A 17,368-nucleotide genomic window follows, 5' to 3' on the forward strand; every position below is an offset into this window, starting at 1 on the left:
GAATATGTATAGTCAAACTGACTATTTATATAATTATAATGTACAAATAAAATTTTAAAAATGAAAAAATCTTAATTGAAAGGAGAGATTTAAAAGGATAATCTGAAAAGACATGGCATAATAATTTTATATTAATAGGAAGACACAAGTATAGGATACTTGTTGAGTGAATATTCTAGTGCCATTGACTGGGGTAGGAATTATAGGAGGAAGTGAAACCTAAGTAATGTATAAAATGGAAACAAATGAAACTCCATCATATCTGCCATCTAAGGATATGCACTGAAGATGGAGTGGGTGCAAAACAGTAAAGAAATCCTGGATTGAGGGGAGCATGAGGATCTATATACACAGATTTGAATAACATCCATATATAAACAACTATTCATGCAATGGAAAGTAATAGTAATCAGGTGAAGATGAAATTTAAGAAGTGATTTAGAAACATAAATCACTTTAAAGTACAAGAGAGCAAGGAAGCATTAAATCCCCTAAGAATAATTGGCAGAGTGGTAGAAATGAAGCAATTCAAAGGAAAAAAAATGGAAGAAAGATAACCAAATGGTGGCATTGCTCTAGTTTAAAAAATAAGCATCAAGTTGACAACTCACAGATATTTTCTAACTCCATGCCTCAGCCTCATACTTTCCATGCAATTGAGTTTGTGTAGGAAGTGCCCAAAGCAGGTTATTAAGTTGCAATTCAAAATAGCAAATGTAAAAAAACACTCCACGTTGACAACATGCTCAATGATGTCTAGAACATACACAGAAAGGTTTTGATGAAAAATATATTTTAGAATAAGTAAAGCAGGGATGGAAGGCCTTACTAATACAGTCATGCTTTTGATCATGTGACTCACAATTCTTAAATTCAGCACACAGTCAAGACTAACTGTTTTTCACACAGCCATGGACAGAACAGAGCAGACCCCTGATGAGCCTCTTGTCAGAGGCAAAAGGAGGCAAACTCTGCAAGAGATGTTGAGAGCAGTGGGACTGGATGTTGGGTACTGGTTACCCAAGCTGCAGGAAAACCTTGTTATGACCTGTCCTCAAGCCTTACAATACTTAACAGAAAAAGACCTCCAGAAGCTGAAATCCCAGGTGCGACATCCATGGGAGAAAAGGGCCCTGGAGAAGCTGGTTGACCTGTCGCACTCAAATAGTCCTCCAGAGTTACAGGAGTCACCAGTGGAGATGATAAAGAGAAAGCAGAAGCAGGCAGAACAATTGCTGCAGGAGCTGAGAAACTTCCTATTAGAAGGGAGGAAGAGGCAGGAAGAGGCAGTGGAGAGAAAAGAGGCAGAACTGAGGCAAGCCATGGAGATCCCTGAGGAGTATTGGCCAGTACCTGAAAAGCCTTAAGGGAAGTCATGGAAATCATGCAGAGACTACTCAGTCCCATGGAGCAGACACTGTCCCTCAGGCAAAACCTCCCAGATGGAGATCTAATAAGATGGGCATCTGGAGGGCTGGCTCTGCAAGGGATTTACAAAACATGCCACCAAATGGACCTGATGCAGCAGAGAGAGGAGCTACTCAGTGTCCCCGAGGAGTTCTCACTCTTTGGCTCTCAGCAGGCGACACAAATGGAAACAAAACAATTTATATCATTTGAAGAAGAATCCATGTTCATCCAGACAATAGAAAAGATGGGCTTCAGCATAACTGCCTCTGCCAATGGTGGAGGTTGGGGAATTCAACTACAGATTGGAATGAATAAAAGCAAGCATTCAGAATCCAAGGAAACACAACAAACAAGTTCTGAGGGTACATATTTCTGCTCAACCAAGTTCTACTATGCCCCTCTGGCCTCTTGCTACTTTCGCATCAATGAGCTTCAGTTATCCAAGCCTGCTCTTCAGGAACTGAAATACATTGAAGACCTCTTGGGTCAGATGGCAGACACAGATATCTTCCCCTTGTTGAGGCACAGGACTGAAAATTTCTTCCACAGGTTTGGCTCTCATGTAAACCAAGGCCCTCTGCACCTGGGAGGAATCTATTGGTGGAAGGCTGTTTCAGAGGGATTCCAAAGTGACCAGCTGACTGATGTGAAGCAGCAGGCAGCAGAGGCCTGGATACTTACATAAGGGGGAGCTACAGTGGCTTTCCAGTAAAAGTTGCTGGGGCTATGGATGTGTCACACTCACCTTCTGAAACAGCCTCTCAAAGCCAAATTTTTACAAAATCTTCAAACCAATCTGTGGTCCAGACAGGTGGCCCACCAGAAGCAGATGGCCTTGTCCAGTGGAAAGCTGGCCTTGTTTCTAGCAATCAAACCTGGTGTGTCATTGACTGGAGACTTCAACTGGTACCCATTTGGGACATCATCCTCTCTAGTCACAGAAGTGATTTTCAAGATCCCCTTAAGATAGCTAACTGCCTGAAAGACAACTACACTGCTCTGACTGGTCTCAGTGCCCAGATCCAGGAGGGAGCAGAATCGTTGAGTGCTGGGCAGGAGGCTAGAGTTTTCCTAGATGAGGTAAAATCCTGGGAGGTATGCAATCCTGAAGAGCAACTTCAGAAACTGATAGATGTCATGAACAAACTGAGTCACAAAATAAATGGTTATGACACCTGGATTAACATATGCCTCACAGACTGGGATCTGCAGAATTTTCTAGTATATACTGTCAGTTTTAGCAAAAATTCCTCCAGACATAAAATTAAATTTGTTAAATCACAGTTGTGCAGCCTTCTGGATCCCCACATCTCCAAAGTGACAAACTTTCCTCAGGGTCACTCCATCATGCAGTGGATCTACCAGAGTCAGAGCTAGAGCAACTCAACATCTCCCAATTTTCTCAGTTATTGAAATCTTAAAGGAAACCAAGAATAAACTCTTTGAGGTGAATGTAAGATGTGAAATCCAAGAAACAGGGGAAGAAGCTCAAAGAAAGTCCACCTATGAGGTCTGCTTAGCTCTCAGCAACTTCTTGAATCACCTCCAAGCAACAGAGCAGTCAGACACACAGCTCTTGCTACTTTCCATTGCAGCTGGTGCAGGATATCAGGTGGGAAGCAATATTTTTCGACATCTCCTGGGGCATGATGAGTTAGACTTTCTACTGGATGAAATGCAAACCTCCTACAATAAATACCAGGAGCTCAAAACTATTTCCAGCTATAGGGCCCATGCATTCCTGGTGCTCACAGGTCTGACAGTCACAGCTGGAGTAACAGCTCTTTCTGCAGAAGAGAAGACACAGCACATGGATTTTATCAGAAAACATATGGGACAATTGTTTTCTAAAGAAGTTGTACATGTCCTCACTTAACTTGGAGCAGATCATGATTGGGAAAACCTAGAAAGAGACCTGAGATTGCTCATTGATGGAGATTATGAAGCTACCATCTCCTCTTTGAAAATGGATGAGGTCGGTCAAAAGTGAACTAGAGTCTTCTCCATGAAAGGAAACAGCCCTCTGAACTAGATATTAATGCAAATAAAGTGAAGTAATAGAAAATGGAGCCTTTCTAGCCTTACTCCAGTGACTTGGCCTAGAACATTACTACCCAAAAAGGATGAGTAGAGCTAACTTCCATGTGATCTACAAGAGTTCTGTGTCCAACACCCAGCCCAAATCTGAACAAGAACTTTCCTTCTATGTCCTTCAGAAGCTATTGATGCTGGATTATGGATTGAGATACCTGGTCTTCAAAGATGATAGAAACAAAGAGTAACAGGTCCCTCCAAGTGCCTCCAATCAGGAAAATAAGGCTTTTGATCCATATGAAGAGTTTTTCAAAGATGATGATAATCTCACTAATCCTTTGACCACTGAGTCCAGGTCCCACATTCACCCCATGGATATCCAGATGGCCATTTTTCACTTTGCAGATAATTTTGCCAGACAATATATTTTGACCAAACTATCCATCTTTCAGTTTGCCCTGTCCCTCCTGGTGCCAAATCCCTGCACTTCTCAAATTGAATTCTCCCTCTGATCTCTTAGACAAATCAGGAGAAGTTGGCAGCAAGCAAGCAAATCACCACCAGGGAAGAACAGTCACAAGAGTCAGCAGATGTGTCGTGTCTCCACCCCCATTGTGTCCTTCCTTAGAGTTGGTAACGGACTGTCTGTTTCCAAATCTCAGGTCATGAACTGTCTTCTCAGTGAACGCAAACATGATGTGTTCTTCCACCGCCACTGCAGAGAAAGCAGCAAGAACTGCCTCTTGATGGGGGGTGTGGTGGAAATCTGCTGGTTCTGCCCTGGGGGGGAAGAGGAGGACAGGTTTGACAGCTGTGTGACCTTCACCAATCTTCATGGAGATGCAAAGGAGCATAAAAGGCAGCTCGCCTTCCTGAAGGAGGTCTCTTCTCTCATCGTGGTCCTCATGTCAGCTTCTGATGACAATAAAGAAAACCAAAAAGTAGTCCGTGACCTGTGGCAGTCATCAAGATCATTGATCTGTTTGCTTGATGACAAAGAAAAATTCAAAATCAATAACTCTGGTAGGAGAGTGAAAATTGGTCTAAGGAGTAGAATGCTCTTTTTGGGCTGCAGTTTTCTGTCAGTGCAGGCAGGTGTACCAAGGGAGCCTACATGCAGCTCCTGAAGGTAGATGAGGCATCAGCAGAGGAACTTGGCTTTGACTTTGTGCTGGTTGTAGACACAGAAGGACTTCGGGCCCCAGAACTCAGCAACAAATCCCAGAATAGGGACAATGAGTTAGCTACCTTTGTCACTGGACTTGCAAATTTGACTCTGATAAATATATTTGCGGAGAATCATTAGAAATGCAAGATATCCTACAGATAACTGTCCAAGTCTTTCTGAAGATGAAACAAGTGAAAATCTTCCCAACTTGCATATTTGTGCATCAGAATGTGGGAGAAGTTACAGCTAAAGACAAAACTGTGGAAGACAAAGACGATTAGAGCAGAGGCTGGATGAAATGGCAGCAATAGCTGCTAAACAAGAAGAGTGCTCACAGGTAACATGCTTCAGTGACGTCATCAAATTTGATGCCAATACTCACGTGTACTACTTTGCTCATCTCTGGGATGGCAATCCCCCCATGGCCCCTCCCAATCCTTGCTACAGTCACAATGTCCAGGAACTGAAAAGTAGAATCCTTTGCCAAACAGGAATTCAGGGGAAGCATCCTAAGATATCAGATGTAAAATTTAGAGTTCAAGATTTGTGGAGAGCCCTGGTAAGTGAGAACTTTATTTTCAGTTTCAGGAACACCCGAGAGGTCATGGCCATGAGCAAACTGGAAATCATGTATAATCACTGGACCTGGGAGCTCAGGAGTCATATGCTAGACTTGCAGAACCAGCTTCACAATCAGATTCAGAATAGAAAAATTCTGACAATTATAGCAGGCATAATTGTGGTTCCAGTTACAGGGAAATATGAAACTATCATTCAAGAATTTGAAAAATATTTTAATGAAGACCCAGATTGTGAAATATGGTTCAATTGAAAGCAAATTTTGATAATAAGTTGCTACTCTTTAAAGAGTCCCTTATTTTAGACACCAGAAGAAAAGTCAATGAACTTATTAGTCTCAGAAAAAGGTAAGAAAGGCTGGATAATAAAAAAGCAGGTCATGAAAATCAAATATTAGAGAGGAGCCAAATCTTGGCTTTAAAAAACCAAATAACTAAATTAATAAATGGGCTAAGGAACTGAGCAGAGACTTCACAGAAGAAGATATACAATCAATCAACAAACATGAAAAAGTGTTCATCATCTTTAGCAATTAGAGAAATGCAAATTAAAACTAATCCAAGATTTCATCTCACTCCAGTCAGAATGGAAATTTTCAGGAATCCAAGCAACAGTAAGTGTTGGCAATGATGAGTGAAAGAAGGTACACTCATACATTGCTAGTGGGATTGCAAATTGTGCAACTCCTCTGGAAAGCAGTATGGAGATTCCTCAGAAAATGTGGAAAGGAACCACCATTTGACTCAACTATCCCACTCCTTGCCATATTCCCAGAGGAATTAAACACAGCATACTACAGTGATGAAGCACATCAATGTTTATATCAGCTCAATTCACAATAGATAAGGTTTGAAACTAATCTAATTGTCCTTCAACAGATGAATGAGTAAAGAAACTGTGGTACATATACACACCAGTATATTACTCAGCCTTAAAGAAGAATGAAACTATGGCATTTGCAGGTAAATGGATGGAGCTGGAGAATATCACGCTAAGTGAAATAAGCCACTCCTAAAAAACCAAAGACCAAGTATTTTTTCTGATCAGTGGATGCTGATCCATAATGTGGGGGAGTGTTAGGGAAGAACGAAGGAACTTTGGATTGTGCAGAGGGGAGTGAGGGAGAAGTGGGGAGGTGAGGATGTGTAGGATGGTACAATGAGACAGACATTATTATCATGTGTATGTATATGATTGCATGACCAGTTTGACTCTGCACCATGTACAGTCAGAGGAATGAGAAGTTATGCTCCATTTGTGTACAACATGTCAAAATGCATTCCAATGTCATATATAACTAATTATAACAAATTTTTAAAAATTGAAAAAGTAAATAAAATCCTGTGTTCTACTTTGAAATATTATTCTGAATATCTTTTAAAAATCTATGATGTCTCAGGGAAACTCATATTTACACAAGAAATTGAAAGTCATTATGTGTCTCTACAAATTTCTATAGAGTAACTGCATAGCAGTTGAACCTATGTACAGGTCTTGAAACTACTAATGGACTTTAAATCATTGTGTGAACATTTTTTACTCTTTCAGTTCATGAATAAAATTTACTAACTTTTGAATGCAAATGCATCCATGGATAGGTCATGATTTCCATATATAATGCTATTGATGCATATTTTGTTTTATCAAAAACAAACCAGAGACGTGAGCAGGAGAGAGCCTCCATCAGATCAGGAAACATTATCACGCAAACATGGGAAATAGAATGTAAAAATTGTTTTCCTCATTTAGCCACCAACTCTCTTCTTTCTGGAATCTTGACACGTCCCTGTTCAAGCTATAAAAAGTTGAGGTATTCATAATGTTTAGGTCTTCAAAGCCTGGTGTCATGTACCTAACAAGGATTAACTCCTGAAACCAAATTTATGATAGTCATATAAATCAGTTTGAATCATGTCTGTGGACAAGATCAAATTTGATTAAGCCATTAGTGATCACGTACACTCCCCCTTAAGGAAAAAATATCAAAAAATTATAGCTTTTAAAAATATCATAATAATTAAACTTACTGGGTTCTCATATTTCAATAATAAATTTATTTTTCATGTATACAAATGTAAAGGAGTGCTTATCTCTAAGACATATTTGTGGCTCTTAATACTACAGAGCTAGAGTAACAAAACCCGTGTGGTACTGGCACCAAAACAGAATACCAATGGAACAGAATAGAAGACACAGAGACAGACCCACATAAATAGTTATCTGATACCAGCCAAAAGTGTCAATGTTATTTGTTGGCGAAAGGATAACCATTTTGACAAATAGTGTTAGAAAAACTGAATATCCGTATGTAGAAGTATAGATCCCTGTATCTTAGTCTGCATCAATGTCAACTCAAAATGGATCAAAGGAACTCTGCAACTGTTAGAACACTGCCACATATTGGAACAGGAATTGACTTCCTTAAGATCCCTGTAGCTCAAGAAGTAAAACAAAAAATCAAAAAGCTTCTGTACAACCAAGGAAACAAGAGCAAGAAGAGAAAGCATATGGGATGTGGCGGGCCTGTGGACCATCTGTTTCTCAGATAGGGCATTCATATCCAGAATAAAGAGTACAATGAATCAAAATGCAGTCTGTGAAAAATAAAAATAAATAAATAAATAATTTCAAAAAAGAATTAAAAAACCTTAACACTAACACAAAACAAACCCAATTAAGAAATAGGCAAATGAAATAAATAGATACTCCTTAAAAGAAGAAATACAGATGGTCAACACACATATGAAAAAAAATATTCAACATCTCTAGCAATCATGGAAATGGAAATCAAAACTATACTGAGCCCAGGCATGATGGCGCATGCCTGTAATCCCAGGAGCTCAGGAGGCTGAGGCAGGAGGAACCAGAGTTTAAAGCCAGCCTCACCAACAGCAAGGTGCTAAACAACTCAGTGAAATCCTGTCTCTAAATAAAAATACAAAAAAGGATTGGAGATGTGGCTTAGTGGTTGAGTGCCCCTGAGTTCCAACCCTAGCACCAAACAAACAAACCAACAAACCCACCGATATTAATTAATTATCAATAATATTAATAATAATAAATGCTTGTGAGAATGTGGGGAAAATGTATATTCATGCGGTGCTGGTGGGACTGCAAATTGGTGCGGTCACTCTGGAAACCAATATGAAAATTTCTTAAAAAATTAGGAATGGAACCACCACATAATGCAACCATCCCACTCCTCAGCATATATTCAAAAGAACTAAAGTCAGCATGTTGTAGGGATGCAGTCACATCAACATTTACAGCAGCACAGCAAACAATAACTAAGCTATGAAGTCAAGTTAGGTGTTCTTCAACAGATGAATAGATAAAGAAAATGTGGTGTATATGTATGCAATGGAGTTTTACTCAGCCATCAAAGAAGTGAAATTATGTCAATTGCCGGTAAATGAATGGAAATGGAGCCTATCATGCTAAGTGAAGGTCAAAGGTCAAATGTTTTCTCTGATATGTGAAAGCTATTCCAAAATAAGAAAAAGAGAGAGAGAGAGAGAGAGAGAGAGAGAGAGAGAGAGATCGATCAGTGGAGTAGAGAAAGATGTTGGGAGAGGGAGGAGGGACAGGAAAAGAACAGAACAATAAAATGAATTTGACCTAAATTTCCTATGTACATGTACTGGGGACTGAATTAGAGTAAATTGTATTTTATGCTTTTATAATTATGACAAAATGAATTCTAATGTTGTGTATAACTATAAAGAAACAATTAAAAAAATTTAAAAATACCATAGACAAAAGTAGAAACAATTTTTGAAACATGAAATGTACAAAAGCATATCTAAGAAGGGTAGTTGATACTGATCAAAGCCTATATGAAGAAAAATAATCTTGAATAAACAAGTCAATGTTACATCTCACGGTACTAGAAAATAAAGAGCAAACTAAACCTGAAGCTAGCAAAAGGAGGGAAATAATGAATATCAGAACAGAAATAAATAGAGACTAGAAAAAAAAATAAAAGGGGGAAGAAAAGATAATAGAATGAGACAAACATCATGACCCTATGTACATGCATGATTACACAAATGATGTGATTCTACTTCTTGTACAACCAGTTAAATGAAAGCTGTCCCCCATTGTGTACAATGAATCAAAATAATAATAATAATAAAGAAAAAAACAATAAAAATACCCAAAAAATCTCAGAGGGAAATTTTAAAGACAATAACAAAATTAAAAACCTGCAGCTAAAATCAGAAAAAGAGAGAGGACACAAACGAAATAATAAATGAAAGATTAGACATTACAATTGCTAACACAAATACTAAGGTTTAAAAGATACTACCCTTAACAATTATATACCAGAAAATTGAATATTCTAGACGAAACTAACAAATTCCTAGACATAAAAGTATCAATCATTAATAAATAGAATATCTGAATAAATCAATAACAATGTATGAGGTTATTTTTATAATAAAATTGTCTACATACAAAAAAAAAGCCTAGGAACTCGTGGCTTTACTGTTGACTTCTACCAAACTTCAAGAAGAATGAATATCAAGTTCTCTCAAAGTGTCCCAAAAATATTGTGAAGGAAGAACTTTGGTGAACTCATTCTACAATGATGACCCTGGTACTAATTCCAAAGAAATGAAAACTATGAGCCTATATCCCTGACGGACATACATGGAAGTATTCTCAACAAAATACTAGCAAGCAAATCCATCAAAGAATTATACACCACAATTAAGTGAGATTTATCCCATGGATGTAATGATATTTCAACATATGCAAATCAATAAAAATAATACAGGGCTAGGAATGTAACTCAGGGGTAGACACTTGTCTACCATACACAAGATTCAGGCTTCCATCCCTAACACTATAAAAAAGAAAGATACATATAAATAAGATACAGCATATCAACATAATAAGGGTAAAAAAATTATCATGTATATGGAAAAATTATTCTATAAAATACAACATAATTTCATGAGATGAAAATGCTAACTATCCTGATTTTACCATTATACCTCATGTACATGTATTGAACTATAATACAATGCCCCATAAGAAAGTACAAATATTACAATTAAAATTTTAAAAATAAAGAAAAATGAAAGAAAGAGAAAAAATGAACACTAACAATGGAAATGAGTTTCATTGTGTCAATCCTCCATTTACAGGTAACTTAAATGTGATCTTTCAACTCTCAATTCTGCAGTCTTTCCCTAGACAATCATTTCCTTCAGTTACAGATGCAACACTTAGACATACCCAATAAAGCTTTAAAATGATGAATTAATATCTAAATCTAAAGTGTATTCTATGAAGGAGAATGTTTTGCAGAACAATGTTTTTCCATTCACGTTTAGTCCCAATAATGTGCAGGTAACTAAAATTACACAGAAGATAACTGTTGAATTTGGTGTATTTTTCACAAATAAACTACATTCAATTTGCCAAAAAAATGACTCTTCTATATTGTAGCATATGACAGAGTTTCCTTCTATGGTGAATAAAATTCCATTGTATTTGTCCATTCATCCATTAAGGTGCCTATACCTGGATAGTATAAATTGTGTTGCTATTTAATAATATTTAATAATATTTTATAATTGTGTTGTAAGAAATATTAATTTGGGGGTGGGTACCAGGGATTGAACTCAGGGGCCTCAACCACTGAGTCACTTCCCCAGCCCTTTTCTGTATTTCATTTGGAAACAGGGTCTCACTGAGTTGCTTAGCATCCTGCTGTTGCTAAGGCTGGCTTTGAACTTGAGATCCTTCTGCCTCAGCCTCCTGAGACGCTGTGATTACAGGTGTGTGCCCCATGCCTGGCCAGGAAATATTAATTTGCTTTGGTAACAGAATTAAAGAAACAAAAACAAAGCCAATAAAAACAGAAAAAAAAAAAAGGTTTTCAGTTAGCATCTCTGTTAGCCTATAGGAATATGAAAGTTCACTTGATATCACTCCTGTTCTGCTCTACCACTAATTATTATTTCAACATTATCAGGTTTTGAAAAAGAGGCAATATGTGCAGTGATTAACAGAATAAGACTTGGATTTGTGGAACTGGTTTCCAATCCCAGCTATTGAACACTGAAAATTTTATTTTGTCACAAATAGCTCAGTTTCATTACCACAGAGAATGGACTACAGTTCAAGCCTCCCAATTATTTGTACCACTGGTATGTGTTTTTCTAAATGCTTTTCTGTACTCTGAATATTGGAGCGTCTTTCTTTGTGTTATCTCATGTTACATTACTCTTATGTTCTCTATGATTCAAGAATGATCAGATGTGACTGAATATGCATTCACTTGTAAAACTGAATTCACAACACTTTAAAATAATTGTTCAAATTTAGGCTATGTTCCTTTTTATTGGCTTGCATCTCTTGGGCAAAAACTCTCTCCCTGAGAGAGTTCTTAAAATTAGTCAAATGATAATTGTTCTTAGTAAATAAAGAAGCCAGATTTGAGTTCTAGTTCATTAAAGTCATTTCCCCAACATATAACCAATTGTTTTACTGGCAATTTAGAATTTTAGGCCATAAAGTATATATGAATCAGAAATAATCACTGAGCATCTGGGACAGTTCACATTTTACTCTTCTATCCAATTCCCCAAATTTTGTGTTTTTCTTTCCTGTTGTCTCTATTGGTCTGTGTGAAAAGTGGTTCTCTTTTTGGTTTAATATTATTTCTGATCTCAATCCAACTCAAATTATATACCTCCATTTTAATTGCAGTTCCTTTCTCATGGTCTGGGTAGACCAGGACCCTTCTGAATTATTGCAACTCCTGAGACCCCATTCCCACAAGGCACATTTATACCAGTTATAAAATACCATTTATATTGAAGTAATGTTCATTGTAAAAAAAAAGATTCAGACTCAAGGAATAGATAGAATTATCAACTAAAACTTATTGCAGTATAAAATTTTTGCCAGTCTTTGAAGAGAATATAGATGAATTGTACAAATTAGTTTGGGTATAAAATATGAGCATATGAATATATTTTACATATGAATATATAGAGAGATGCAGTAGTTCCCTCTTACTTGTGGTTTTGATTTCTTTAGTTTTAGTTACCTTTAGTAAAATTTAATCCAGCACAGCCTGAAAATATTAAATGGAAAATTTCATGAATAAACAAATCAGAAGTTCTAAATTATGCACTATTCCAGATGATGTGATATCTTTGCCCATCATCTTGCTCCCTCCTACCCAAAACATGAATCATTCTTTTAAAATTCTTCCACACTACATATGCTACCAACTCATTGGTCACTTAGTAGATGTCACAGTTATCAGATCAATTGTCACAGTATAACATTTCTTGTGTTCAAGTAACACTTTTTTTACATAGTAAAAACTCTCATTCCAAAAAGGAGGAACAGAAAAATAGCAAGGATGAATTTGACCAAAGCAAGATAAAAATCTAGTAGGTCATATATGAAATCTTTTAGCTCCTGTTTCATGTCCAGGGCATACAGTGGTGCAAAGAAATTCAAAGGTTTTAAGCTTCCCTGACCTACAACCTTGCTGGCTACAGCCTTCCTGGCCTCTCTCTTGTCCTTACTATTCTTGTTGTTTGCAGTTTTCTTTGATGTTTGTTCCAAATTCATTCATCACTAACTTTCTGGGATCCCAATTGTAGCTTCAAACTCACTCTCACAGCTTCAGTATGCGTCCTTCTATCAGAGGATACTTTCAGGAACTCCAAACCTGCTCTACAGACTTCAAACCTAGCCTCAGACTTTCCTTTGAAATCTCAGTGTAAAATCCATAATTCTTTTATTTGGCATTCCTGCAAAAACAGCACCACATGGACAATATCAAGGTCTGCCACTAGTGGGAGCAGTAACTGGATCACTTTAGACCATGGCTGCAGCAACCTCTGAGTGCCCACAGAGTTGAACATGGGAAATGAATCCCAGGAAAACAATTTTTTTAGGTGATCCTGTGCAAGCACGGTGCCTTGAACTTTCTTCCCAAAGTAGTCTTTCAAATGAGGTCACATTTTTTAAATCCATGAGCCTGTGATGGGTGGGATTTTATTAATTCTTCAAGTATGCAGGATGTATGCTTCCTGTTGTCTAGGTTCAAAGTACTTGGCTTATTTTTAATGGTACTAATCTCTTTAGGAACTACAACCTCTTGGGTTCCCAATATTCATGCTTCTTTTCTGGACAAATTGCAAGTGTTTCCAATCTTCCTGCTCTGCTTTTGGCTCTTAATTGTTGCTGTAAGTTTGGCTAAAAGACTGACCAGTCATACCCATTCCTTAACTTGAATGCTGTGCTGCATTGAAATTTCCTTCTTCAGAGATTAATTATCCTTAAACTTGGCTCCACTCCAAGTATCAGGGCATGGGCAACATGTAGATTTGTCTGTTAAAATTCACTTTAGATCATCATTGTATTTCTTTTTCCTGCATCTCTAAACCTTTCCAAACCCCTCCCACAAAGTAATTCCAGAGGCTTTTAAATGATATCTTCAAGTATCGCTATAGAAATGACCCTGCACTTTCAACCAAATTTATGTGTTAGTCAGGTTTCTGAAATAATCAACTTAAAGAAAGAAGGTAAATTTTGACTCATAGCTTCAGAGGTTTCAGTCAATGATCATTTGGCTACATGGTTTCTGGATCTCGGGTGAGGCAGAACATCTTGGTGGGGAGCATAGTGGTACAGCAAATTTTCTCATCTCATTGCAGGACAGGAACACACACACACGAGAGAGAGAGAGGGAGACAGAAAGAGAGATAGAGAGAGAGAAAGAGAGAGAAATAGGTTCAGATCCTAATATTACTTTCAAGGGCACACCCATAATTACTTTACAAGGAATAGTTAACCACTGTTGCCCAGTGTCTTTAAAAGACATCCAACATAGCTGAAGAGAAGCCCAGTCAATGACTCTCCCAATTAGGAGTTTTTTTGTTTGTTTTTTGTTTTTTGGTTTTTTTCCCCAGTTGATGTGTTGCTTTTATTTCTTCAGACTGAACTTTGTTAGTTCTCTGTTCTGCTTTGTAGACCATCCTTGGCACTTATTCCAATCCCCATGGTTTCCCACCTTAACAAGGAAACTATTTATTCTAGTACTATACCTAAGGACTTTGGTTGGTTCTCTCTGAAGCCTAAATTTGACTTCATGATTCTTCATCCTTGTGTTTTCTCTCTTGGCCACTGTCCTTTCTTATGCCTTCATTGTCTCTACCATCCTGCACATATCCTCAGCCACCAGGCAGCGGAAGGCCTTCCCCACCTGCGCATCTCACCTTACAGTGGTGGTCATCTTGTGCACATCAGTGATCTTGATGTATGTCTAACCTTGAGTCATTGCTTCAGTTAATTATAACAAATTGATTTTAACCATATTTGCAGTCTTCTTTCCCATGAGTGCTTGATGAACAAGGAGGTCAAGGATGACATTAGGAAAACCATTGCTAGTGGCTGAGCTCTTACCTTGAGAGATTCTCTTTGCTGAAGAGACTCAGACCTTCCACCTTTCATCATTTACTCTAACCACAAAATCACCTTCATTAGAGGAGAATCTATGATTATAAACACATTGACTTAGAACCATAATTTAGGGTTATGAAATCAGAGATAAAAGAAAATTCTTCTTTCTGTCAGATCTTTATTAAATGCTTCCTTTTATAAAGCAGTAGATCAAGTAGTCAAAACTCAGATACGTATTAGTAAAGTAGTTATAATTTTAGGGTTTATGCAGAACATATTAAGAAATAATCAGTTACTATTCACTTTTATATTTCTGTAGTGAGGTTATTTCATTTTAACTCTTTATTTTAAAAGTCCTCTATCTTAGGAGGGGTTCACAAAGAGAAGTTTTGCTGCATATAACATCATGGATCTGGCCTGTTGATTGCTTCGAAGGGGCTTGGAGATTGGATCCTTTTATAATCAACTGAGTTTATTGATATCTCATTTTGATTATTTTTAAAATGTAGGAACTTGAGTGGGAGAACATCTTTTCCACATGCACTTTAGATACAGCACTAATCTTCTAAATTTATAAAGAACTTACAAAACTTTATACCAAAAATACAAAGAACCCAATCAATAAATGAGCCAAGGAACTGGACAGACATTTTACAGAAGAAGATATATAGGCTATTAATAAATATATGAAAAAGTGTTCAACATCTCTAGTAATTAGAGAAATGCAAATTAAAATAAGTCTAAGAGTTCATCTTACTCCAATTAGAATGGCTATTATCAAGAACACAAATGATAATAGATGTTGGTGTGGATGTGGGGAAAAAGGTACACTTTTACATTGCTAGTGCAGTTGCAAATTGGTGCAGTCACTCTAGAAAGCAGTGACAAGAATCCTCAAAAAACTTGGAATGGACTCACCTTTTGACCCAGATATCCCACTCCTCGGATTATACCCAAAGGACTTAAAATTAGCATACTATACTAAGGCAGCCACATCAATGTTTATAGCAGCTCAATTCACAATAGCTAGATTGTGGAACCAACCCAGATGCCCTTCAACAGATGAATGGATAAAGAAACCGTGGTATATATACACAATGGAATATTATTCAACCATAAAGAAGAATAATATGGTATTTGCACAGAAATGGATGAAATTGGAGAATATCATGCTAAGTGAAATAAGCCAATCCCAAAAAACTAAAAGTCGAATGTTTTCCCTCATAAGTGGATGATGAAATATAAAAGGGGTGGGGGAGTAAGAGAAGAATGGAGGAACTTTAGATTGTGTAGAGGGAAATGAGAGGAAGGAGGGGGCATGAAAAATGGTGGAATGAGACAGACATCATTACCCTATATACATGTATGATTACACAAACGGTGTGAATCTACATTGTGTACAACCATAGAAACAAAATGATGTACCCCATTTGTGTACAATAAATCAAAATGCAGTCTGTAAAAATTTTAAAAAATAATTTAAAAAATTTAGGAACATGAGAGATAAATTTCCTTCAGACTCTAAGAGAAACACTATAAAACACTATAAATAAAAGTGTGTGTGCGTGTGTGTGTGTGAGAGAGAGAAATAGAGATGGAGAGAGAGAGAGATAATTCGTGTTTTAATTTCCTTCTTTGTTGGAACTTTTGCATATAGTATTTTGGATAAAATAGAAGACAGACTGCAGGGAAAATAGTGGGTGTTCATTAAAACGCATTCCTCTTCAGGTAAAGGAAGCATCAGCCTTGTCCAGATCAAATGATTTGCTCAGATGCCACTTGGGCCTGGATAGGAACAGTTTTCCCAGGTTCCCCAGAATATCCACCTTCTAATTTTTTTTCTTTTGATTTTGAAAAGGTGAATGCAAGATCCTGTTAAGTAGTTAAAACTTCAATTTGGCTGTTACAAAATAGTAAAAGAGAGATTCTGTCTGACTCAACAGAAATATTGGATGAGTGAATTAGTAAAATATAGTCTGCTAAGAGTTGAAGAATGATAGTTTCAACACTTTGGAAAATATACTTTATGTTTTAATTAGGCCATTGATTTATGCACTATTAATTTATTTTATCCTTACATTTCCTTCCCACTTAGCATTTGGTTTTATGTAATGCCAGATGGGATTGCTTTGTTTTACTTTTATATAGAGTAAGATGCATTACAAACTATGATAATATCCAATTATTATAAATCTGTTAGTTTCTCCTGGTTTTCCTTATTTTCAGCTCAAACCTAGTGTTTTCCTAATGATAAAGTACCATTTTTCTTTAGTCAAAATATAGTCTTATTGAGCCATGATCCACACAGGGCCCCAATAAGTAATCTAAGATGGTTTGTCTTAAATTGTTTAATTTTTACCCTAACCTTAGAATATTCCAATTTTTTGGTCAAAAAAGAGAAAATTTTTGTCACATGTATTTTTGCCTGAAAATCTTATTAATCACTAATGAACAATTACTGCTATTTTGAAAAAAAATTTTGTATCATAGTCTCACAACAAAAAATGATAAGTAGTTGAGGTAATAAGTTACTTAGACTCTTTCAGTCATTCTGCAATGTATACATATATCAAAACTTCACATTGTATCCCATAAATATATACAATTGTTATTTATTAATGAGAAATCCTTTTTTACCTTAGTTCAACAGCCCTGGAGGCATTTGTAAGAACGACTATGTTCTATACTTGGAAATTAACATTCTTTTTCTGGTCTAGGTCATTTGACTTTTTTTACTTT

At 36.8% G+C, this 17,368-nt stretch overlaps 1 pseudogene; it reads left to right on the forward strand.

The window, feature by feature from the left end:
• The first annotated feature begins 911 nt into the window (after positions 1 to 911).
• The window catches only part of LOC124959515 (interferon-induced very large GTPase 1-like), a 30,204-nt pseudogene continuing 13,747 nt past the window's right edge, over positions 912 to 17,368 (forward strand).

Source organism: Sciurus carolinensis, chromosome 11, assembly GCF_902686445.1.
Source record: "Sciurus carolinensis chromosome 11, mSciCar1.2, whole genome shotgun sequence".
Classification (NCBI taxonomy): Eukaryota; Metazoa; Chordata; class Mammalia; order Rodentia; family Sciuridae; genus Sciurus; species Sciurus carolinensis.